This window comes from Clarias gariepinus, chromosome 1 (assembly GCF_024256425.1).
Source record: "Clarias gariepinus isolate MV-2021 ecotype Netherlands chromosome 1, CGAR_prim_01v2, whole genome shotgun sequence".
Classification (NCBI taxonomy): domain Eukaryota; kingdom Metazoa; phylum Chordata; class Actinopteri; order Siluriformes; family Clariidae; genus Clarias; species Clarias gariepinus.
In genome coordinates, this window is record NC_071100.1 from 4,593,721 (window position 1) to 4,610,859 (window position 17,139).

General features: G+C 52.7%; 71 non-coding genes across 71 annotated transcripts; 52 read left to right on the forward strand and 19 right to left on the reverse strand.

Moving 5' to 3' along the window:
* Window positions 1-155: 155 nt before the first annotated feature.
* On the forward strand, window positions 156-228 carry trnav-uac (transfer RNA valine (anticodon UAC)). Its single transcript has one exon. It is a non-coding gene; the product is annotated as a tRNA-Val (tRNA).
* An 84-nt stretch (window positions 229-312) lies between these two features.
* Window positions 313-385, forward strand: trnav-aac (transfer RNA valine (anticodon AAC)). Its single transcript has one exon. It is a non-coding gene; the product is annotated as a tRNA-Val (tRNA).
* Window positions 386-520: 135 nt separating this feature from the next.
* Window positions 521-593, forward strand: trnav-cac (transfer RNA valine (anticodon CAC)). Its single transcript has one exon. It is a non-coding gene; the product is annotated as a tRNA-Val (tRNA).
* Window positions 594-836: 243 nt separating this feature from the next.
* trnag-ucc (transfer RNA glycine (anticodon UCC)) lies at window positions 837-908 on the reverse strand. The gene has a single exon. It is a non-coding gene; the product is annotated as a tRNA-Gly (tRNA).
* Window positions 909-1,095: 187 nt separating this feature from the next.
* On the forward strand, window positions 1,096-1,168 carry trnav-uac (transfer RNA valine (anticodon UAC)). Its single transcript has one exon. It is a non-coding gene; the product is annotated as a tRNA-Val (tRNA).
* Window positions 1,169-1,252: 84 nt separating this feature from the next.
* trnav-aac (transfer RNA valine (anticodon AAC)) lies at window positions 1,253-1,325 on the forward strand. The gene has a single exon. It is a non-coding gene; the product is annotated as a tRNA-Val (tRNA).
* Window positions 1,326-1,460: 135 nt separating this feature from the next.
* On the forward strand, window positions 1,461-1,533 carry trnav-cac (transfer RNA valine (anticodon CAC)). Its single transcript has one exon. It is a non-coding gene; the product is annotated as a tRNA-Val (tRNA).
* Window positions 1,534-1,776: 243 nt separating this feature from the next.
* Window positions 1,777-1,848, reverse strand: trnag-ucc (transfer RNA glycine (anticodon UCC)). Its single transcript has one exon. It is a non-coding gene; the product is annotated as a tRNA-Gly (tRNA).
* A 187-nt stretch (window positions 1,849-2,035) lies between these two features.
* On the forward strand, window positions 2,036-2,108 carry trnav-uac (transfer RNA valine (anticodon UAC)). Its single transcript has one exon. It is a non-coding gene; the product is annotated as a tRNA-Val (tRNA).
* An 84-nt stretch (window positions 2,109-2,192) lies between these two features.
* Window positions 2,193-2,265, forward strand: trnav-aac (transfer RNA valine (anticodon AAC)). Its single transcript has one exon. It is a non-coding gene; the product is annotated as a tRNA-Val (tRNA).
* A 135-nt stretch (window positions 2,266-2,400) lies between these two features.
* Window positions 2,401-2,473, forward strand: trnav-cac (transfer RNA valine (anticodon CAC)). Its single transcript has one exon. It is a non-coding gene; the product is annotated as a tRNA-Val (tRNA).
* A 243-nt stretch (window positions 2,474-2,716) lies between these two features.
* trnag-ucc (transfer RNA glycine (anticodon UCC)) lies at window positions 2,717-2,788 on the reverse strand. Its single transcript has one exon. It is a non-coding gene; the product is annotated as a tRNA-Gly (tRNA).
* A 187-nt stretch (window positions 2,789-2,975) lies between these two features.
* On the forward strand, window positions 2,976-3,048 carry trnav-uac (transfer RNA valine (anticodon UAC)). Its single transcript has one exon. It is a non-coding gene; the product is annotated as a tRNA-Val (tRNA).
* An 84-nt stretch (window positions 3,049-3,132) lies between these two features.
* On the forward strand, window positions 3,133-3,205 carry trnav-aac (transfer RNA valine (anticodon AAC)). The gene has a single exon. It is a non-coding gene; the product is annotated as a tRNA-Val (tRNA).
* A 135-nt stretch (window positions 3,206-3,340) lies between these two features.
* trnav-cac (transfer RNA valine (anticodon CAC)) lies at window positions 3,341-3,413 on the forward strand. Its single transcript has one exon. It is a non-coding gene; the product is annotated as a tRNA-Val (tRNA).
* Window positions 3,414-3,656: 243 nt separating this feature from the next.
* On the reverse strand, window positions 3,657-3,728 carry trnag-ucc (transfer RNA glycine (anticodon UCC)). Its single transcript has one exon. It is a non-coding gene; the product is annotated as a tRNA-Gly (tRNA).
* Window positions 3,729-3,915: 187 nt separating this feature from the next.
* On the forward strand, window positions 3,916-3,988 carry trnav-uac (transfer RNA valine (anticodon UAC)). Its single transcript has one exon. It is a non-coding gene; the product is annotated as a tRNA-Val (tRNA).
* An 84-nt stretch (window positions 3,989-4,072) lies between these two features.
* Window positions 4,073-4,145, forward strand: trnav-aac (transfer RNA valine (anticodon AAC)). The gene has a single exon. It is a non-coding gene; the product is annotated as a tRNA-Val (tRNA).
* Window positions 4,146-4,280: 135 nt separating this feature from the next.
* trnav-cac (transfer RNA valine (anticodon CAC)) lies at window positions 4,281-4,353 on the forward strand. Its single transcript has one exon. It is a non-coding gene; the product is annotated as a tRNA-Val (tRNA).
* Window positions 4,354-4,596: 243 nt separating this feature from the next.
* Window positions 4,597-4,668, reverse strand: trnag-ucc (transfer RNA glycine (anticodon UCC)). The gene has a single exon. It is a non-coding gene; the product is annotated as a tRNA-Gly (tRNA).
* Window positions 4,669-4,855: 187 nt separating this feature from the next.
* trnae-uuc (transfer RNA glutamic acid (anticodon UUC)) lies at window positions 4,856-4,928 on the forward strand. The gene has a single exon. It is a non-coding gene; the product is annotated as a tRNA-Glu (tRNA).
* Window positions 4,929-5,012: 84 nt separating this feature from the next.
* On the forward strand, window positions 5,013-5,085 carry trnav-aac (transfer RNA valine (anticodon AAC)). Its single transcript has one exon. It is a non-coding gene; the product is annotated as a tRNA-Val (tRNA).
* A 135-nt stretch (window positions 5,086-5,220) lies between these two features.
* On the forward strand, window positions 5,221-5,293 carry trnav-cac (transfer RNA valine (anticodon CAC)). Its single transcript has one exon. It is a non-coding gene; the product is annotated as a tRNA-Val (tRNA).
* Window positions 5,294-5,536: 243 nt separating this feature from the next.
* On the reverse strand, window positions 5,537-5,608 carry trnag-ucc (transfer RNA glycine (anticodon UCC)). Its single transcript has one exon. It is a non-coding gene; the product is annotated as a tRNA-Gly (tRNA).
* Window positions 5,609-5,795: 187 nt separating this feature from the next.
* trnai-uau (transfer RNA isoleucine (anticodon UAU)) lies at window positions 5,796-5,868 on the forward strand. The gene has a single exon. It is a non-coding gene; the product is annotated as a tRNA-Ile (tRNA).
* An 84-nt stretch (window positions 5,869-5,952) lies between these two features.
* Window positions 5,953-6,025, forward strand: trnav-aac (transfer RNA valine (anticodon AAC)). The gene has a single exon. It is a non-coding gene; the product is annotated as a tRNA-Val (tRNA).
* Window positions 6,026-6,160: 135 nt separating this feature from the next.
* On the forward strand, window positions 6,161-6,233 carry trnav-cac (transfer RNA valine (anticodon CAC)). The gene has a single exon. It is a non-coding gene; the product is annotated as a tRNA-Val (tRNA).
* A 243-nt stretch (window positions 6,234-6,476) lies between these two features.
* Window positions 6,477-6,548, reverse strand: trnag-ucc (transfer RNA glycine (anticodon UCC)). The gene has a single exon. It is a non-coding gene; the product is annotated as a tRNA-Gly (tRNA).
* Window positions 6,549-6,735: 187 nt separating this feature from the next.
* On the forward strand, window positions 6,736-6,808 carry trnav-uac (transfer RNA valine (anticodon UAC)). Its single transcript has one exon. It is a non-coding gene; the product is annotated as a tRNA-Val (tRNA).
* Window positions 6,809-6,892: 84 nt separating this feature from the next.
* On the forward strand, window positions 6,893-6,965 carry trnav-aac (transfer RNA valine (anticodon AAC)). The gene has a single exon. It is a non-coding gene; the product is annotated as a tRNA-Val (tRNA).
* Window positions 6,966-7,100: 135 nt separating this feature from the next.
* Window positions 7,101-7,173, forward strand: trnav-cac (transfer RNA valine (anticodon CAC)). The gene has a single exon. It is a non-coding gene; the product is annotated as a tRNA-Val (tRNA).
* A 243-nt stretch (window positions 7,174-7,416) lies between these two features.
* On the reverse strand, window positions 7,417-7,488 carry trnag-ucc (transfer RNA glycine (anticodon UCC)). The gene has a single exon. It is a non-coding gene; the product is annotated as a tRNA-Gly (tRNA).
* A 187-nt stretch (window positions 7,489-7,675) lies between these two features.
* trnai-uau (transfer RNA isoleucine (anticodon UAU)) lies at window positions 7,676-7,748 on the forward strand. The gene has a single exon. It is a non-coding gene; the product is annotated as a tRNA-Ile (tRNA).
* An 84-nt stretch (window positions 7,749-7,832) lies between these two features.
* Window positions 7,833-7,905, forward strand: trnav-aac (transfer RNA valine (anticodon AAC)). The gene has a single exon. It is a non-coding gene; the product is annotated as a tRNA-Val (tRNA).
* A 135-nt stretch (window positions 7,906-8,040) lies between these two features.
* Window positions 8,041-8,113, forward strand: trnav-cac (transfer RNA valine (anticodon CAC)). Its single transcript has one exon. It is a non-coding gene; the product is annotated as a tRNA-Val (tRNA).
* A 243-nt stretch (window positions 8,114-8,356) lies between these two features.
* trnag-ucc (transfer RNA glycine (anticodon UCC)) lies at window positions 8,357-8,428 on the reverse strand. The gene has a single exon. It is a non-coding gene; the product is annotated as a tRNA-Gly (tRNA).
* Window positions 8,429-8,615: 187 nt separating this feature from the next.
* Window positions 8,616-8,688, forward strand: trnav-uac (transfer RNA valine (anticodon UAC)). The gene has a single exon. It is a non-coding gene; the product is annotated as a tRNA-Val (tRNA).
* An 84-nt stretch (window positions 8,689-8,772) lies between these two features.
* On the forward strand, window positions 8,773-8,845 carry trnav-aac (transfer RNA valine (anticodon AAC)). Its single transcript has one exon. It is a non-coding gene; the product is annotated as a tRNA-Val (tRNA).
* A 135-nt stretch (window positions 8,846-8,980) lies between these two features.
* Window positions 8,981-9,053, forward strand: trnav-cac (transfer RNA valine (anticodon CAC)). The gene has a single exon. It is a non-coding gene; the product is annotated as a tRNA-Val (tRNA).
* A 243-nt stretch (window positions 9,054-9,296) lies between these two features.
* On the reverse strand, window positions 9,297-9,368 carry trnag-ucc (transfer RNA glycine (anticodon UCC)). The gene has a single exon. It is a non-coding gene; the product is annotated as a tRNA-Gly (tRNA).
* A 187-nt stretch (window positions 9,369-9,555) lies between these two features.
* On the forward strand, window positions 9,556-9,628 carry trnav-uac (transfer RNA valine (anticodon UAC)). The gene has a single exon. It is a non-coding gene; the product is annotated as a tRNA-Val (tRNA).
* A 150-nt stretch (window positions 9,629-9,778) lies between these two features.
* On the forward strand, window positions 9,779-9,851 carry trnav-cac (transfer RNA valine (anticodon CAC)). The gene has a single exon. It is a non-coding gene; the product is annotated as a tRNA-Val (tRNA).
* A 243-nt stretch (window positions 9,852-10,094) lies between these two features.
* On the reverse strand, window positions 10,095-10,166 carry trnag-ucc (transfer RNA glycine (anticodon UCC)). The gene has a single exon. It is a non-coding gene; the product is annotated as a tRNA-Gly (tRNA).
* A 187-nt stretch (window positions 10,167-10,353) lies between these two features.
* trnav-uac (transfer RNA valine (anticodon UAC)) lies at window positions 10,354-10,426 on the forward strand. The gene has a single exon. It is a non-coding gene; the product is annotated as a tRNA-Val (tRNA).
* An 84-nt stretch (window positions 10,427-10,510) lies between these two features.
* On the forward strand, window positions 10,511-10,583 carry trnav-aac (transfer RNA valine (anticodon AAC)). The gene has a single exon. It is a non-coding gene; the product is annotated as a tRNA-Val (tRNA).
* A 135-nt stretch (window positions 10,584-10,718) lies between these two features.
* On the forward strand, window positions 10,719-10,791 carry trnav-cac (transfer RNA valine (anticodon CAC)). The gene has a single exon. It is a non-coding gene; the product is annotated as a tRNA-Val (tRNA).
* Window positions 10,792-11,034: 243 nt separating this feature from the next.
* On the reverse strand, window positions 11,035-11,106 carry trnag-ucc (transfer RNA glycine (anticodon UCC)). The gene has a single exon. It is a non-coding gene; the product is annotated as a tRNA-Gly (tRNA).
* Window positions 11,107-11,293: 187 nt separating this feature from the next.
* On the forward strand, window positions 11,294-11,366 carry trnav-uac (transfer RNA valine (anticodon UAC)). The gene has a single exon. It is a non-coding gene; the product is annotated as a tRNA-Val (tRNA).
* An 84-nt stretch (window positions 11,367-11,450) lies between these two features.
* trnav-aac (transfer RNA valine (anticodon AAC)) lies at window positions 11,451-11,523 on the forward strand. The gene has a single exon. It is a non-coding gene; the product is annotated as a tRNA-Val (tRNA).
* Window positions 11,524-11,658: 135 nt separating this feature from the next.
* Window positions 11,659-11,731, forward strand: trnav-cac (transfer RNA valine (anticodon CAC)). Its single transcript has one exon. It is a non-coding gene; the product is annotated as a tRNA-Val (tRNA).
* A 243-nt stretch (window positions 11,732-11,974) lies between these two features.
* On the reverse strand, window positions 11,975-12,046 carry trnag-ucc (transfer RNA glycine (anticodon UCC)). The gene has a single exon. It is a non-coding gene; the product is annotated as a tRNA-Gly (tRNA).
* A 187-nt stretch (window positions 12,047-12,233) lies between these two features.
* Window positions 12,234-12,306, forward strand: trnav-uac (transfer RNA valine (anticodon UAC)). The gene has a single exon. It is a non-coding gene; the product is annotated as a tRNA-Val (tRNA).
* Window positions 12,307-12,390: 84 nt separating this feature from the next.
* On the forward strand, window positions 12,391-12,463 carry trnav-aac (transfer RNA valine (anticodon AAC)). The gene has a single exon. It is a non-coding gene; the product is annotated as a tRNA-Val (tRNA).
* Window positions 12,464-12,598: 135 nt separating this feature from the next.
* trnav-cac (transfer RNA valine (anticodon CAC)) lies at window positions 12,599-12,671 on the forward strand. Its single transcript has one exon. It is a non-coding gene; the product is annotated as a tRNA-Val (tRNA).
* A 243-nt stretch (window positions 12,672-12,914) lies between these two features.
* On the reverse strand, window positions 12,915-12,986 carry trnag-ucc (transfer RNA glycine (anticodon UCC)). Its single transcript has one exon. It is a non-coding gene; the product is annotated as a tRNA-Gly (tRNA).
* Window positions 12,987-13,173: 187 nt separating this feature from the next.
* trnav-uac (transfer RNA valine (anticodon UAC)) lies at window positions 13,174-13,246 on the forward strand. The gene has a single exon. It is a non-coding gene; the product is annotated as a tRNA-Val (tRNA).
* Window positions 13,247-13,330: 84 nt separating this feature from the next.
* On the forward strand, window positions 13,331-13,403 carry trnav-aac (transfer RNA valine (anticodon AAC)). Its single transcript has one exon. It is a non-coding gene; the product is annotated as a tRNA-Val (tRNA).
* Window positions 13,404-13,538: 135 nt separating this feature from the next.
* Window positions 13,539-13,611, forward strand: trnav-cac (transfer RNA valine (anticodon CAC)). Its single transcript has one exon. It is a non-coding gene; the product is annotated as a tRNA-Val (tRNA).
* A 243-nt stretch (window positions 13,612-13,854) lies between these two features.
* Window positions 13,855-13,926, reverse strand: trnag-ucc (transfer RNA glycine (anticodon UCC)). Its single transcript has one exon. It is a non-coding gene; the product is annotated as a tRNA-Gly (tRNA).
* A 187-nt stretch (window positions 13,927-14,113) lies between these two features.
* On the forward strand, window positions 14,114-14,186 carry trnav-uac (transfer RNA valine (anticodon UAC)). The gene has a single exon. It is a non-coding gene; the product is annotated as a tRNA-Val (tRNA).
* Window positions 14,187-14,336: 150 nt separating this feature from the next.
* On the forward strand, window positions 14,337-14,409 carry trnav-cac (transfer RNA valine (anticodon CAC)). The gene has a single exon. It is a non-coding gene; the product is annotated as a tRNA-Val (tRNA).
* Window positions 14,410-14,652: 243 nt separating this feature from the next.
* trnag-ucc (transfer RNA glycine (anticodon UCC)) lies at window positions 14,653-14,724 on the reverse strand. Its single transcript has one exon. It is a non-coding gene; the product is annotated as a tRNA-Gly (tRNA).
* Window positions 14,725-14,911: 187 nt separating this feature from the next.
* On the forward strand, window positions 14,912-14,984 carry trnav-uac (transfer RNA valine (anticodon UAC)). Its single transcript has one exon. It is a non-coding gene; the product is annotated as a tRNA-Val (tRNA).
* A 150-nt stretch (window positions 14,985-15,134) lies between these two features.
* Window positions 15,135-15,207, forward strand: trnav-cac (transfer RNA valine (anticodon CAC)). The gene has a single exon. It is a non-coding gene; the product is annotated as a tRNA-Val (tRNA).
* A 243-nt stretch (window positions 15,208-15,450) lies between these two features.
* On the reverse strand, window positions 15,451-15,522 carry trnag-ucc (transfer RNA glycine (anticodon UCC)). The gene has a single exon. It is a non-coding gene; the product is annotated as a tRNA-Gly (tRNA).
* Window positions 15,523-15,709: 187 nt separating this feature from the next.
* trnav-uac (transfer RNA valine (anticodon UAC)) lies at window positions 15,710-15,782 on the forward strand. Its single transcript has one exon. It is a non-coding gene; the product is annotated as a tRNA-Val (tRNA).
* A 150-nt stretch (window positions 15,783-15,932) lies between these two features.
* trnav-cac (transfer RNA valine (anticodon CAC)) lies at window positions 15,933-16,005 on the forward strand. Its single transcript has one exon. It is a non-coding gene; the product is annotated as a tRNA-Val (tRNA).
* Window positions 16,006-16,248: 243 nt separating this feature from the next.
* Window positions 16,249-16,320, reverse strand: trnag-ucc (transfer RNA glycine (anticodon UCC)). The gene has a single exon. It is a non-coding gene; the product is annotated as a tRNA-Gly (tRNA).
* A 187-nt stretch (window positions 16,321-16,507) lies between these two features.
* Window positions 16,508-16,580, forward strand: trnav-uac (transfer RNA valine (anticodon UAC)). The gene has a single exon. It is a non-coding gene; the product is annotated as a tRNA-Val (tRNA).
* Window positions 16,581-16,730: 150 nt separating this feature from the next.
* On the forward strand, window positions 16,731-16,803 carry trnav-cac (transfer RNA valine (anticodon CAC)). The gene has a single exon. It is a non-coding gene; the product is annotated as a tRNA-Val (tRNA).
* A 243-nt stretch (window positions 16,804-17,046) lies between these two features.
* Window positions 17,047-17,118, reverse strand: trnag-ucc (transfer RNA glycine (anticodon UCC)). The gene has a single exon. It is a non-coding gene; the product is annotated as a tRNA-Gly (tRNA).
* Between the last annotated feature and the right edge of the window lie 21 nt (window positions 17,119-17,139).

The following is a 17,139-nucleotide window of genomic DNA, read 5'->3' on the forward strand; positions in this document are numbered from 1 at the left end:
TTTAGCCGCGATCTTTATTGTCCCCTCGATGCCAGGCAACTCCGAATCAACGTTTTCTTATTCGACTTCATGTGGATTGAAGGCTCTGGGTGGGAGCGCCGTTTCCCGCACGTGCAGATGACAGGCCGACATCAAAAGAGCCTCACCCGGGGGTGGTTTCTGTAGTGTAGTGGTTATCGCGTTCGCCTTACACGCGAAAGGTCCCCGGATCGAAGCCGGGTAGGAACAGCGCTCCTTTCTTCGTTCCGGTCAGCGCGTCAAGAAAAACTTTGACGCCGAAAAGACGCCTGAAGTCCGGTGCTGAGCGTTGTGGTTTCTGTAGTGTAGTGGTTATCGCGTTCGCCTAACACGCGAAAGGTCCCTGGTTCGAAACCAGGCAGAAACACTGCTTTTGACCTGTCCTCCAATAGGCATCCAGCCGTCATCGGTCGGAAAGGCTGGTGCCTGCTAGAGTGGTTCTTCTCGCCAGAGTTCCTGTTTCCCACACCCCAGGTGGCAGCGAGCGGCCAACCCGCCCGTGGTTTCTGTAGTGTAGCGGTTATCACGTTCGCCTCACACGCGAAATGTCCCCGGTTCGAAACCGGGCAGAAACATGCTGAGGTTTTTGGCCTTTGCCTCTATGGACCTCATGTTCTCATCACTGCAGACCTTCAGAAACCTTGGAAGACAGTATCCTCTGCAAATATGAGCTCATCTCACATCAATCAACATTCAGACATGGTTGTTAATTAAAGATAAGACATGGAATACTCTGTTGGCTACACTGGTGTCTTTGTGGGCTGACTGTCATGGGACTCTTACATGGCGCGCACCTGAACATTCAACTTAAAAGGGCATGCGTTGGCCGGGAATCGAACCCGGGTCAACTGCTTGGAAGGCAGCTATGCTCACCACTATACCACCAACGCCACGGTTGAGGTAACCGCGCGAATGAGCCCATTTTTAGCCGCGATCTTTATTGTCCCCTCGATGCCAGGCAACTCCGAATCAACGTTTTCTTATTCGACTTCATGTGGATTGAAGGCTCTGGGTGGGAGCGCCGTTTCCCGCACGTGCAGATGACAGGCCGACATCAAAAGAGCCTCACCCGGGGTGGTTTCTGTAGTGTAGTGGTTATCGCGTTCGCCTTACACGCGAAAGGTCCCCGGATCGAAGCCGGGTAGGAACAGCGCTCCTTTCTTCGTTCCGGTCAGCGCGTCAAGAAAAACTTTGACGCCGAAAAGACGCCTGAAGTCCGGTGCTGAGCGTTGTGGTTTCTGTAGTGTAGTGGTTATCGCGTTCGCCTAACACGCGAAAGGTCCCTGGTTCGAAACCAGGCAGAAACACTGCTTTTGACCTGTCCTCCAATAGGCATCCAGCCGTCATCGGTCGGAAAGGCTGGTGCCTGCTAGAGTGGTTCTTCTCGCCAGAGTTCCTGTTTCCCACACCCCAGGTGGCAGCGAGCGGCCAACCCGCCCGTGGTTTCTGTAGTGTAGCGGTTATCACGTTCGCCTCACACGCGAAATGTCCCCGGTTCGAAACCGGGCAGAAACATGCTGAGGTTTTTGGCCTTTGCCTCTATGGACCTCATGTTCTCATCACTGCAGACCTTCAGAAACCTTGGAAGACAGTATCCTCTGCAAATATGAGCTCATCTCACATCAATCAACATTCAGACATGGTTGTTAATTAAAGATAAGACATGGAATACTCTGTTGGCTACACTGGTGTCTTTGTGGGCTGACTGTCATGGGACTCTTACATGGCGCGCACCTGAACATTCAACTTAAAAGGGCATGCGTTGGCCGGGAATCGAACCCGGGTCAACTGCTTGGAAGGCAGCTATGCTCACCACTATACCACCAACGCCACGGTTGAGGTAACCGCGCGAATGAGCCCATTTTTAGCCGCGATCTTTATTGTCCCCTCGATGCCAGGCAACTCCGAATCAACGTTTTCTTATTCGACTTCATGTGGATTGAAGGCTCTGGGTGGGAGCGCCGTTTCCCGCACGTGCAGATGACAGGCCGACATCAAAAGAGCCTCACCCGGGGTGGTTTCTGTAGTGTAGTGGTTATCGCGTTCGCCTTACACGCGAAAGGTCCCCGGATCGAAGCCGGGTAGGAACAGCGCTCCTTTCTTCGTTCCGGTCAGCGCGTCAAGAAAAACTTTGACGCCGAAAAGACGCCTGAAGTCCGGTGCTGAGCGTTGTGGTTTCTGTAGTGTAGTGGTTATCGCGTTCGCCTAACACGCGAAAGGTCCCTGGTTCGAAACCAGGCAGAAACACTGCTTTTGACCTGTCCTCCAATAGGCATCCAGCCGTCATCGGTCGGAAAGGCTGGTGCCTGCTAGAGTGGTTCTTCTCGCCAGAGTTCCTGTTTCCCACACCCCAGGTGGCAGCGAGCGGCCAACCCGCCCGTGGTTTCTGTAGTGTAGCGGTTATCACGGTTGCCTCACACGCGAAAGGTCCCCGGTTCGAAACCGGGCAGAAACATGCTGAGGTTTTTGGCCTTTGCCTCTATGGACCTCATGTTCTCATCACTGCAGACCTTCAGAAACCTTGGAAGACAGTATCCTCTGCAAATATGAGCTCATCTCACATCAATCAACATTCAGACATGGTTGTTAATTAAAGATAAGACATGGAATACTCTGTTGGCTACACTGGTGTCTTTGTGGGCTGACTGTCATGGGACTCTTACATGGCGCGCACCTGAACATTCAACTTAAAAGGGCATGCGTTGGCCGGGAATCGAACCCGGGTCAACTGCTTGGAAGGCAGCTATGCTCACCACTATACCACCAACGCCACGGTTGAGGTAACCGCGCGAATGAGCCCATTTTTAGCCGCAATCTTTATTGTCCCCTCGATGCCAGGCAACTCCGAATCAACGTTTTCTTATTCGACTTCATGTGGATTGAAGGCTCTGGGTGGGAGCGCCGTTTCCCGCACGTGCAGATGACAGGCCGACATCAAAAGAGCCTCACCCGGGGTGGTTTCTGTAGTGTAGTGGTTATCGCGTTCGCCTTACACGCGAAAGGTCCCCGGATCGAAGCCGGGTAGGAACAGCGCTCCTTTCTTCGTTCCGGTCAGCGCGTCAAGAAAAACTTTGACGCCGAAAAGACGCCTGAAGTCCGGCGCTGAGCGTTGTGGTTTCTGTAGAGTAGTGGTTATCGCGTTCGCCTAACACGCGAAAGGTCCCTGGTTCGAAACCAGGCAGAAACACTGCTTTTGACCTGTCCTCCAATAGGCATCCAGCCGTCATCGGTCGGAAAGGCTGGTGCCTGCTAGAGTGGTTCTTCTCGCCAGAGTTCCTGTTTCCCACACCCCAGGTGGCAGCGAGCGGCCAACCCGCCCGTGGTTTCTGTAGTGTAGCGGTTATCACGTTCGCCTCACACGCGAAAGGTCCCCGGTTCGAAACCGGGCAGAAACATGCTGAGGTTTTTGGCCTTTGCCTCTATGGACCTCATGTTCTCATCACTGCAGACCTTCAGAAACCTTGGAAGACAGTATCCTCTGCAAATATGAGCTCATCTCACATCAATCAACATTCAGACATGGTTGTTAATTAAAGATAAGACATGGAATACTCTGTTGGCTACACTGGTGTCTTTGTGGACTGACTGTCATGGGACTCTTACATGGCGCGCACCTGAACATTCAACTTAAAAGGGCATGCGTTGGCCGGGAATCGAACCCGGGTCAACTGCTTGGAAGGCAGCTATGCTCACCACTATACCACCAACGCCACGGTTGAGGTAACCGCGCGAATGAGCCCATTTTTAGCCGCAATCTTTATTGTCCCCTCGATGCCAGGCAACTCCGAATCAACGTTTTCTTATTCGACTTCATGTGGATTGAAGGCTCTGGGTGGGAGCGCCGTTTCCCGCACGTGCAGATGACAGGCCGACATCAAAAGAGCCTCACCCGGGGTGGTTTCTGTAGTGTAGTGGTTATCGCGTTCGCCTTACACGCGAAAGGTCCCCGGATCGAAGCCGGGTAGGAACAGCGCTCCTTTCTTCGTTCCGGTCAGCGCGTCAAGAAAAACTTTGACGCCGAAAAGACGCCTGAAGTCTGGTGCTGAGCGTTGTGGTTTCTGTAGTGTAGTGGTTATCGCGTTCGCCTAACACGCGAAAGGTCCCTGGTTCGAAACCAGGCAGAAACACTGCTTTTGACCTGTCCTCCAATAGGCATCCAGCCGTCATCGGTCGGAAAGGCTGGTGCCTGCTAGAGTGGTTCTTCTCGCCAGAGTTCCTGTTTCCCACACCCCAGGTGGCAGCGAGCGGCCAACCCGCCCGTGGTTTCTGTAGTGTAGCGGTTATCACGTTCGCCTCACACGCGAAAGGTCCCCGGTTCGAAACCGGGCAGAAACATGCTGAGGTTTTTGGCCTTTGCCTCTATGGACCTCATGTTCTCATCACTGCAGACCTTCAGAAACCTTGGAAGACAGTATCCTCTGCAAATATGAGCTCATCTCACATCAATTAACATTCAGACATGGTTGTTAATTAAAGATAAGACATGGAATACTCTGTTGGCTACACTGGTGTCTTTGTGGGCTGACTGTCATGGGACTCTTACATGGCGCGCACCTGAACATTCAACTTAAAAGGGCATGCGTTGGCCGGGAATCGAACCCGGGTCAACTGCTTGGAAGGCAGCTATGCTCACCACTATACCACCAACGCCACGGTTGAGGTAACCGCGCGAATGAGCCCATTTTTAGCCGCGATCTTTATTGTCCCCTCGATGCCAGGCAACTCCGAATCAACGTTTTCTTATTCGACTTCATGTGGATTGAAGGCTCTGGGTGGGAGCGCCGTTTCCCGCACGTGCAGATGACAGGCCGACATCAAAAGAGCCTCACCCGGGGTGGTTTCTGTAGTGTAGTGGTTATCACGTTCGCCTTTCACGCGAAAGGTCCCCGGATCGAAGCCGGGTAGGAACAGCGCTCCTTTCTTCGTTCCGGTCAGCGCGTCAAGAAAAACTTTGACGCCGAAAAGACGCCTGAAGTCCGGTGCTGAGCGTTGTGGTTTCTGTAGTGTAGTGGTTATCACGTTCGCCTAACACGCGAAAGGTCCCTGGTTCGAAACCAGGCAGAAACACTGCTTTTGACCTGTCCTCCAATAGGCATCCAGCCGTCATCGGTCGGAAAGGCTGGTGCCTGCTAGAGTGGTTCTTCTCGCCAGAGTTCCTGTTTCCCACACCCCAGGTGGCAGCGAGCGGCCAACCCGCCCGTGGTTTCTGTAGTGTAGCGGTTATCACGTTCGCCTCACACGCGAAAGGTCCCCGGTTCGAAACCGGGCAGAAACATGCTGAGGTTTTTGGCCTTTGCCTCTATGGACCTCATGTTCTCATCACTGCAGACCTTCAGAAACCTTGGAAGACAGTATCCTCTGCAAATATGAGCTCATCTCACATCAATCAACATTCAGACATGGTTGTTAATTAAAGATAAGACATGGAATACTCTGTTGGCTACACTGGTGTCTTTGTGGGCTGACTGTCATGGGACTCTTACATGGCGCGCACCTGAACATTCAACTTAAAAGGGCATGCGTTGGCCGGGAATCGAACCCGGGTCAACTGCTTGGAAGGCAGCTATGCTCACCACTATACCACCAACGCCACGGTTGAGGTAACCGCGCGAATGAGCCCATTTTTAGCCGCGATCTTTATTGTCCCCTCGATGCCAGGCAACTCCGAATCAACGTTTTCTTATTCGACTTCATGTGGATTGAAGGCTCTGGGTGGGAGCGCCGTTTCCCGCACGTGCAGATGACAGGCCGACATCAAAAGAGCCTCACCCGGGGTGGTTTCTGTAGTGTAGTGGTTATCACGTTCGCCTTATACGCGAAAGGTCCCCGGATCGAAGCCGGGTAGGAACAGCGCTCCTTTCTTCGTTCCGGTCAGCGCGTCAAGAAAAACTTTGACGCCGAAAAGACGCCTGAAGTCCGGTGCTGAGCGTTGTGGTTTCTGTAGTGTAGTGGTTATCACGTTCGCCTAACACGCGAAAGGTCCCTGGTTCGAAACCAGGCAGAAACACTGCTTTTGACCTGTCCTCCAATAGGCATCCAGCCGTCATCGGTCGGAAAGGCTGGTGCCTGCTAGAGTGGTTCTTCTCGCCAGAGTTCCTGTTTCCCACACCCCAGGTGGCAGCGAGCGGCCAACCCGCCCGTGGTTTCTGTAGTGTAGCGGTTATCACGTTCGCCTCACACGCGAAAGGTCCCCGGTTCGAAACCGGGCAGAAACATGCCGAGGTTTTTGGCCTTTGCCTCTATGGACCTCATGTTCTCATCACTGCAGACCTTCAGAAACCTTGGAAGACAGTATCCTCTGCAAATATGAGCTCATCTCACATCAATCAACATTCAGACATGGTTGTTAATTAAAGATAAGACATGGAATACTCTGTTGGCTACACTGGTGTCTTTGTGGGCTGACTGTCATGGGACTCTTACATGGCGCGCACCTGAACATTCAACTTAAAAGGGCATGCGTTGGCCGGGAATCGAACCCGGGTCAACTGCTTGGAAGGCAGCTATGCTCACCACTATACCACCAACGCCACGGTTGAGGTAACCGCGCGAATGAGCCCATTTTTAGCCGCGATCTTTATTGTCCCCTCGATGCCAGGCAACTCCGAATCAACGTTTTCTTATTCGACTTCATGTGGATTGAAGGCTCTGGGTGGGAGCGCCGTTTCCCGCACGTGCAGATGACAGGCCGACATCAAAAGAGCCTCACCCGGGGTGGTTTCTGTAGTGTAGTGGTTATCGCGTTCGCCTTACACGCGAAAGGTCCCCGGATCGAAGCCGGGTAGGAACAGCGCTCCTTTCTTCGTTCCGGTCAGCGCGTCAAGAAAAACTTTGACGCCGAAAAGACGCCTGAAGTCCGGTGCTGAGCGTTGTGGTTTCTGTAGTGTAGTGGTTATCGCGTTCGCCTAACACGCGAAAGGTCCCTGGTTCGAAACCAGGCAGAAACACTGCTTTTGACCTGTCCTCCAATAGGCATCCAGCCGTCATCGGTCGGAAAGGCTGGTGCCTGCTAGAGTGGTTCTTCTCGCCAGAGTTCCTGTTTCCCACACCCCAGGTGGCAGCGAGCGGCCAACCCGCCCGTGGTTTCTGTAGTGTAGCGGTTATCACGTTCGCCTCACACGCGAAAGGTCCCCGGTTCGAAACCGGGCAGAAACATGCTGAGGTTTTTGGCCTTTGCCTCTATGGACCTCATGTTCTCATCACTGCAGACCTTCAGAAACCTTGGAAGACAGTATCCTCTGCAAATATGAGCTCATCTCACATCAATCAACATTCAGACATGGTTGTTAATTAAAGATAAGACATGGAATACTCTGTTGGCTACACTGGTGTCTTTGTGGGCTGACTGTCATGGGACTCTTACATGGCGCGCACCTGAACATTCAACTTAAAAGGGCATGCGTTGGCCGGGAATCGAACCCGGGTCAACTGCTTGGAAGGCAGCTATGCTCACCACTATACCACCAACGCCACGGTTGAGGTAACCGCGCGAATGAGCCCATTTTTAGCCGCGATCTTTATTGTCCCCTCGATGCCAGGCAACTCCGAATCAACGTTTTCTTATTCGACTTCATGTGGATTGAAGGCTCTGGGTGGGAGCGCCGTTTCCCGCACGTGCAGATGACAGGCCGACATCAAAAGAGCCTCACCCGGGGTGGTTTCTGTAGTGTAGTGGTTATCACGTTCGCCTTATACGCGAAAGGTCCCCGGATCGAAGCCGGGTAGGAACAGCGCTCCTTTCTTCGTTCCGGTCAGCGCGTCAAGAAAAACTTTGACGCCGAAAAGACGGCTGAAGTCCGGTGCTGAGCGTTGTGGTTTCTGTAGTGTAGTGGTTATCACGTTCGCCTAACACGCGAAAGGTCCCTGGTTCGAAACCAGGCAGAAACACTGCTTTTGACCTGTCCTCCAATAGGCATCCAGCCGTCATCGGTCGGAAAGGCTGGTGCCTGCTAGAGTGGTTCTTCTCGCCAGAGTTCCTGTTTCCCACACCCCAGGTGGCAGCGAGCGGCCAACCCGCCCGTGGTTTCTGTAGTGTAGCGGTTATCACGTTCGCCTCACACGCGAAAGGTCCCCGGTTCGAAACCGGGCAGAAACATGCTGAGGTTTTTGGCCTTTGCCTCTATGGACCTCATGTTCTCATCACTGCAGACCTTCAGAAACCTTGGAAGACAGTATCCTCTGCAAATATGAGCTCATCTCACATCAATCAACATTCAGACATGGTTGTTAATTAAAGATAAGACATGGAATACTCTGTTGGCTACACTGGTGTCTTTGTGGGCTGACTGTCATGGGACTCTTACATGGCGCGCACCTGAACATTCAACTTAAAAGGGCATGCGTTGGCCGGGAATCGAACCCGGGTCAACTGCTTGGAAGGCAGCTATGCTCACCACTATACCACCAACGCCACGGTTGAGGTAACCGCGCGAATGAGCCCATTTTTAGCCGCGATCTTTATTGTCCCCTCGATGCCAGGCAACTCCGAATCAACGTTTTCTTATTCGACTTCATGTGGATTGAAGGCTCTGGGTGGGAGCGCCGGTTCCCGCACGTGCAGATGACAGGCCGACATCAAAAGAGCCTCACCCGGGGTGGTTTCTGTAGTGTAGTGGTTATCACGTTCGCCTTACACGCGAAAGGTCCCCGGATCGAAGCCGGGTAGGAACAGCGCTCCTTTCTTCGTTCCGGTCAGCGCGTCAAGAAAAACTTTGACGCCGAAAAGACGCCTGAAGTCCGGTGCTGAGCGTTGTGGTTTCTGTAGTGTAGTGGTTATCGCGTTCGCCTAACACGCGAAAGGTCCCTGGTTCGAAACCAGGCAGAAACACTGCTTTTGACCTGTCCTCCAATAGGCATCCAGCCGTCATCGGTCGGAAAGGCTGGTGCCTGCTAGAGTGGTTCTTCTCGCCAGAGTTCCTGTTTCCCACACCCCAGGTGGCAGCGAGCGGCCAACCCGCCCGTGGTTTCTGTAGTGTAGCGGTTATCACGTTCGCCTCACACGCGAAAGGTCCCCGGTTCGAAACCGGGCAGAAACATGCTGAGGTTTTTGGCCTTTGCCTCTATGGACCTCATGTTCTCATCACTGCAGACCTTCAGAAACCTTGGAAGACAGTATCCTCTGCAAATATGAGCTCATCTCACATCAATCAACATTCAGACATGGTTGTTAATTAAAGATAAGACATGGAATACTCTGTTGGCTACACTGGTGTCTTTGTGGGCTGACTGTCATGGGACTCTTACATGGCGCGCACCTGAACATTCAACTTAAAAGGGCATGCGTTGGCCGGGAATCGAACCCGGGTCAACTGCTTGGAAGGCAGCTATGCTCACCACTATACCACCAACGCCACGGTTGAGGTAACCGCGCGAATGAGCCCATTTTTAGCCGCGATCTTTATTGTCCCCTCGATGCCAGGCAACTCCGAATCAACGTTTTCTTATTCGACTTCATGTGGATTGAAGGCTCTGGGTGGGAGCGCCGGTTCCCGCACGTGCAGATGACAGGCCGACATCAAAAGAGCCTCACCCGGGGTGGTTTCTGTAGTGTAGTGGTTATCACGTTCGCCTTACACGCGAAAGGTCCCCGGATCGAAGCCGGGTAGGAACAGCGCTCCTTTCTTCGTTCCGGTCAGCGCGTCAAGAAAAACTTTGACGCCGAAAAGACGCCTGAAGTCCGGTGCTGAGCGTTGTGGTTTCTGTAGTGTAGTGGTTATCGCGTTCGCCTAACACGCGAAAGGTCCCTGCCAACCTGCCCGTGGTTTCTGTAGTGTAGCGGTTATCACGTTCGCCTCACACGCGAAAGGTCCCCGGTTCGAAACCGGGCAGAAACATGCTGAGGTTTTTGGCCTTTGCCTCTATGGACCTCATGTTCTCATCACTGCAGACCTTCAGAAACCTTGGAAGACAGTATCCTCTGCAAATATGAGCTCATCTCACATCAATCAACATTCAGACATGGTTGTTAATTAAAGATAAGACATGGAATACTCTGTTGGCTACACTGGTGTCTTTGTGGGCTGACTGTCATGGGACTCTTACATGGCGCGCACCTGAACATTCAACTTAAAAGGGCATGCGTTGGCCGGGAATCGAACCCGGGTCAACTGCTTGGAAGGCAGCTATGCTCACCACTATACCACCAACGCCACGGTTGAGGTAACCGCGCGAATGAGCCCATTTTTAGCCGCGATCTTTATTGTCCCCTCGATGCCAGGCAACTCCGAATCAACGTTTTCTTATTCGACTTCATGTGGATTGAAGGCTCTGGGTGGGAGCGCCGTTTCCCGCACGTGCAGATGACAGGCCGACATCAAAAGAGCCTCACCCGGGGTGGTTTCTGTAGTGTAGTGGTTATCACGTTCGCCTTACACGCGAAAGGTCCCCGGATCGAAGCCGGGTAGGAACAGCGCTCCTTTCTTCGTTCCGGTCAGCGCGTCAAGAAAAACTTTGACGCCGAAAAGACGCCTGAAGTCCGGTGCTGAGCGTTGTGGTTTCTGTAGTGTAGTGGTTATCACGTTCGCCTAACACGCGAAAGGTCCCTGGTTCGAAACCAGGCAGAAACACTGCTTTTGACCTGTCCTCCAATAGGCATCCAGCCGTCATCGGTCGGAAAGGCTGGTGCCTGCTAGAGTGGTTCTTCTCGCCAGAGTTCCTGTTTCCCACACCCCAGGTGGCAGCGAGCGGCCAACCTGCCCGTGGTTTCTGTAGTGTAGCGGTTATCACGTTCGCCTCACACGCGAAAGGTCCCCGGTTCGAAACCGGGCAGAAACATGCTGAGGTTTTTGGCCTTTGCCTCTATGGACCTCATGTTCTCATCACTGCAGACCTTCAGAAACCTTGGAAGACAGTATCCTCTGCAAATATGAGCTCATCTCACATCAATCAACATTCAGACATGGTTGTTAATTAAAGATAAGACATGGAATACTCTGTTGGCTACACTGGTGTCTTTGTGGGCTGACTGTCATGGGACTCTTACATGGCGCGCACCTGAACATTCAACTTAAAAGGGCATGCGTTGGCCGGGAATCGAACCCGGGTCAACTGCTTGGAAGGCAGCTATGCTCACCACTATACCACCAACGCCACGGTTGAGGTAACCGCGCGAATGAGCCCATTTTTAGCCGCGATCTTTATTGTCCCCTCGATGCCAGGCAACTCCGAATCAACGTTTTCTTATTCGACTTCATGTGGATTGAAGGCTCTGGGTGGGAGCGCCGTTTCCCGCACGTGCAGATGACAGGCCGACATCAAAAGAGCCTCACCCGGGGTGGTTTCTGTAGTGTAGTGGTTATCACGTTCGCCTTACACGCGAAAGGTCCCCGGATCGAAGCCGGGTAGGAACAGCGCTCCTTTCTTCGTTCCGGTCAGCGCGTCAAGAAAAACTTTGACGCCGAAAAGACGCCTGAAGTCCGGTGCTGAGCGTTGTGGTTTCTGTAGTGTAGTGGTTATCACGTTCGCCTAACACGCGAAAGGTCCCTGGTTCGAAACCAGGCAGAAACACTGCTTTTGACCTGTCCTCCAATAGGCATCCAGCCGTCATCGGTCGGAAAGGCTGGTGCCTGCTAGAGTGGTTCTTCTCGCCAGAGTTCCTGTTTCCCACACCCCAGGTGGCAGCGAGCGGCCAACCTGCCCGTGGTTTCTGTAGTGTAGCGGTTATCACGTTCGCCTCACACGCGAAAGGTCCCCGGTTCGAAACCGGGCAGAAACATGCTGAGGTTTTTGGCCTTTGCCTCTATGGACCTCATGTTCTCATCACTGCAGACCTTCAGAAACCTTGGAAGACAGTATCCTCTGCAAATATGAGCTCATCTCACATCAATCAACATTCAGACATGGTTGTTAATTAAAGATAAGACATGGAATACTCTGTTGGCTACACTGGTGTCTTTGTGGGCTGACTGTCATGGGACTCTTACATGGCGCGCACCTGAACATTCAACTTAAAAGGGCATGCGTTGGCCGGGAATCGAACCCGGGTCAACTGCTTGGAAGGCAGCTATGCTCACCACTATACCACCAACGCCACGGTTGAGGTAACCGCGCGAATGAGCCCATTTTTAGCCGCGATCTTTATTGTCCCCTCGATGCCAGGCAACTCCGAATCAACGTTTTCTTATTCGACTTCATGTGGATTGAAGGCTCTGGGTGGGAGCGCCGTTTCCCGCACGTGCAGATGACAGGCCGACATCAAAAGAGCCTCACCCGGGGTGGTTTCTGTAGTGTAGTGGTTATCACGTTCGCCTTACACGCGAAAGGTCCCCGGATCGAAGCCGGGTAGGAACAGCGCTCCTTTCTTCGTTCCGGTCAGCGCGTCAAGAAAAACTTTGACGCCGAAAAGACGCCTGAAGTCCGGTGCTGAGCGTTGTGGTTTCTGTAGTGTAGTGGTTATCACGTTCGCCTAACACGCGAAAGGTCCCTGGTTCGAAACCAGGCAGAAACACTGCTTTTGACCTGTCCTCCAATAGGCATCCAGCCGTCATCGGTCGGAAAGGCTGGTGCCTGCTAGAGTGGTTCTTCTCGCCAGAGTTCCTGTTTCCCACACCCCAGGTGGCAGCGAGCGGCCAACCTGCCCGTGGTTTCTGTAGTGTAGCGGTTATCACGTTCGCCTCACACGCGAAAGGTCCCCGGTTCGAAACCGGGCAGAAACATGCTGAGGTTTTTGGCCTTTGCCTCTATGGACCTCATGTTCTCATCACTGCAGACCTTCAGAAACCTTGGAAGACAGTATCCTCTGCAAATATGAGCTCATCTCACATCAATCAACATTCAGACATGGTTGTTAATTAAAGATAAGACATGGAATACTCTGTTGGCTACACTGGTGTCTTTGTGGGCTGACTGTCATGGGACTCTTACATGGCGCGCACCTGAACATTCAACTTAAAAGGGCATGCGTTGGCCGGGAATCGAACCCGGGTCAACTGCTTGGAAGGCAGCTATGCTCACCACTATACCACCAACGCCACGGTTGAGGTAACCGCGCGAATGAGCCCATTTTTAGCCGCGATCTTTATTGTCCCCTCGATGCCAGGCAACTCCGAATCAACGTTTTCTTATTCGACTTCATGTGGATTGAAGGCTCTGGGTGGGAGCGCCGTTTCCCGCACGTGCAGATGACAGGCCGACATCAAAAGAGCCTCACCCGGGGTGGTTTCTGTAGTGTAGTGGTTATCACGTTCGCCTTACACGCGAAAGGTCCCCGGATCGAAGCCGGGTAGGAACAGCGCTCCTTTCTTCGTTCCGGTCAGCGCGTCAAGAAAAACTTTGACGCCGAAAAGACGCCTGAAGTCCGGTGCTGAGCGTTGTGGTTTCTGTAGTGTAGTGGTTATCACGTTCGCCTAACACGCGAAAGGTCCCTGGTTCGAAACCAGGCAGAAACACTGCTTTTGACCTGTCCTCCAATAGGCATCCAGCCGTCATCGGTCGGAAAGGCTGGTGCCTGCTAGAGTGGTTCTTCTCGCCAGAGTTCCTGTTTCCCACACCCCAGGTGGCAGCGAGCGGCCAACCTGCCCGTGGTTTCTGTAGTGTAGCGGTTATCACGTTCGCCTCACACGCGAAAGGTCCCCGGTTCGAAACCGGGCAGAAACATGCTGAGGTTTTTGGCCTTTGCCTCTATGGACCTCATGTTCTCATCACTGCAGACCTTCAGAAACCTTGGAAGACAGTATCCTCTGCAAATATGAGCTCATCTCACATCAATCAACATTCAGACATGGTTGTTAATTAAAGATAAGACATGGAATACTCTGTTGGCTACACTGGTGTCTTTGTGGGCTGACTGTCATGGGACTCTTACATGGCGCGCACCTGAACATTCAACTTAAAAGGGCATGCGTTGGCCGGGAATCGAACCCGGGTCAACTGCTTGGAAGGCAGCTATGCTCACCACTATACCACCAACGCCACGGTTGAGGTAACCGCGCGAATGAGCCCATTTTTAGCCGCGATCTTTATTGTCCCCTCGATGCCAGGCAACTCCGAATCAACGTTTTCTTATTCGACTTCATGTGGATTGAAGGCTCTGGGTGGGAGCGCCGGTTCCCGCACGTGCAGATGACAGGCCGACATCAAAAGAGCCTCACCCGGGGTGGTTTCTGTAGTGTAGTGGTTATCACGTTCGCCTTACACGCGAAAGGTCCCCGGATCGAAGCCGGGTAGGAACAGCGCTCCTTTCTTCGTTCCGGTCAGCGCGTCAAGAAAAACTTTGACGCCGAAAAGACGCCTGAAGTCCGGTGCTGAGCGTTGTGGTTTCTGTAGTGTAGTGGTTATCGCGTTCGCCTAACACGCGAAAGGTCCCTGCCAACCTGCCCGTGGTTTCTGTAGTGTAGCGGTTATCACGTTCGCCTCACACGCGAAAGGTCCCCGGTTCGAAACCGGGCAGAAACATGCTGAGGTTTTTGGCCTTTGCCTCTATGGACCTCATGTTCTCATCACTGCAGACCTTCAGAAACCTTGGAAGACAGTATCCTCTGCAAATATGAGCTCATCTCACATTAATCAACATTCAGACATGGTTGTTAATTAAAGATAAGACATGGAATACTCTGTTGGCTACACTGGTGTCTTTGTGGGCTGACTGTCATGGGACTCTTACATGGCGCGCACCTGAACATTCAACTTAAAAGGGCATGCGTTGGCCGGGAATCGAACCCGGGTCAACTGCTTGGAAGGCAGCTATGCTCACCACTATACCACCAACGCCACGGTTGAGGTAACCGCGCGAATGAGCCCATTTTTAGCCGCGATCTTTATTGTCCCCTCTATGCCAGGCAACTCCGAATCAACGTTTTCTTATTCGACTTCATGTGGATTGAAGGCTCTGGGTGGGAGCGCCGGTTCCCGCACGTGCAGATGACAGGCCGACATCAAAAGAGCCTCACCCGGGGTGGTTTCTGTAGTGTAGTGGTTATCACGTTCGCCTTACACGCGAAAGGTCCCCGGATCGAAGCCGGGTAGGAACAGCGCTCCTTTCTTCGGTTCGGTCAGCGCGTCAAGAAAAACTTTGACGCCGAAAAGACGCCTGAAGTCCGGTGCTGAGCGTTGTGGTTTCTGTAGTGTAGTGGTTATCGCGTTCGCCTAACACGCGAAAGGTCCCTGCCAACCTGCCCGTGGTTTCTGTAGTGTAGCGGTTATCACGTTCGCCTCACACGCGAAAGGTCCCCGGTTCGAAACCGGGCAGAAACATGCTGAGGTTTTTGGCCTTTGCCTCTATGGACCTCATGTTCTCATCACTGCAGACCTTCAGAAACCTTGGAAGACAGTATCCTCTGCAAATATGAGCTCATCTCACATCAATCAACATTCAGACATGGTTGTTAATTAAAGATAAGACATGGAATACTCTGTTGGCTACACTGGTGTCTTTGTGGGCTGACTGTCATGGGACTCTTACATGGCGCGCACCTGAACATTCAACTTAAAAGGGCATGCGTTGGCCGGGAATCGAACCCGGGTCAACTGCTTGGAAGGCAGCTATGCTCACCACTATACCACCAACGCCACGGTTGAGGTAACCGCGCGAATGGGCCCATTTTTAGCCGCGATCTTTATTGTCCCCTCGATGCCAGGCAACTCCGAATCAACGTTTTCTTATTCGACTTCATGTGGATTGAAGGCTCTGGGTGGGAGCGCCGTTTCCCGCACGTGCAGATGACAGGCCGACATCAAAAGAGCCTCACCCGGGGTGGTTTCTGTAGTGTAGTGGTTATCACGTTCGCCTTACACGCGAAAGGTCCCCGGATCGAAGCCGGGTAGGAACAGCGCTCCTTTCTTCGTTCCGGTCAGCGCGTCAAGAAAAACTTTGACGCCGAAAAGACGCCTGAAGTCCGGTGCTGAGCGTTGTGGTTTCTGTAGTGTAGTGGTTATCGCGTTCGCCTAACACGCGAAAGGTCCCTGCCAACCTGCCCGTGGTTTCTGTAGTGTAGCGGTTATCACGTTCGCCTCACACGCGAAAGGTCCCCGGTTCGAAACCGGGCAGAAACATGCTGAGGTTTTTGGCCTTTGCCTCTATGGACCTCATGTTCTCATCACTGCAGACCTTCAGAAACCTTGGAAGACAGTATCCTCTGCAAATATGAGCTCATCTCACATCAATCAACATTCAGACATGGTTGTTAATTAAAGATAAGACATGGAATACTCTGTTGGCTACACTGGTGTCTTTGTGGGCTGACTGTCATGGGACTCTTACATGGCGCGCACCTGAACATTCAACTTAAAAGGGCATGCGTTGGCCGGGAATCGAACCCGGGTCAACTGCTTGGAAGGCAGCTATGCTCACCACTATACCACCAACGCCACGGTTGAGGTAACCGCGCGAATGAGCCCATTTTTAGCCGCGATCTTTATTGTCCCCTCGATGCCAGGCAACTCCGAATCAACGTTTTCTTATTCGACTTCATGTGGATTGAAGGCTCTGGGTGGGAGCGCCGGTTCCCGCACGTGCAGATGACAGGCCGACATCAAAAGAGCCTCACCCGGGGTGGTTTCTGTAGTGTAGTGGTTATCACGTTCGCCTTACACGCGAAAGGTCCCCGGATCGAAGCCGGGTAGGAACAGCGCTCCTTTCTTCGTTCCGGTCAGCGCGTCAAGAAAAACTTTGACGCCGAAAAGACGCCTGAAGTCCGGTGCTGAGCGTTGTGGTTTCTGTAGTGTAGTGGTTATCGCGTTCGCCTAACACGCGAAAGGTCCCTGCCAACCTGCCCGTGGTTTCTGTAGTGTAGCGGTTATCACGTTCGCCTCACACGCGAAAGGTCCCCGGTTCGAAACCGGGCAGAAACATGCTGAGGTTTTTGGCCTTTGCCTCTATGGACCTCATGTTCTCATCACTGCAGACCTTCAGAAACCTTGGAAGACAGTATCCTCTGCAAATATGAGCTCATCTCACATCAATCAACATTCAGACATGGTTGTTAATTAAAGATAAGACATGGAATACTCTGTTGGCTACACTGGTGTCTTTGTGGGCTGACTGTCATGGGACTCTTACATGGCGCGCACCTGAACATTCAACTTAAAAGGGCATGCGTTGGCCGGGAATCGAACCCGGGTCAACTGCTTGGAAGGCAGCTATGCTCACCACTATACCACCAACGCCACGGTTGAGGTAACCGCGCG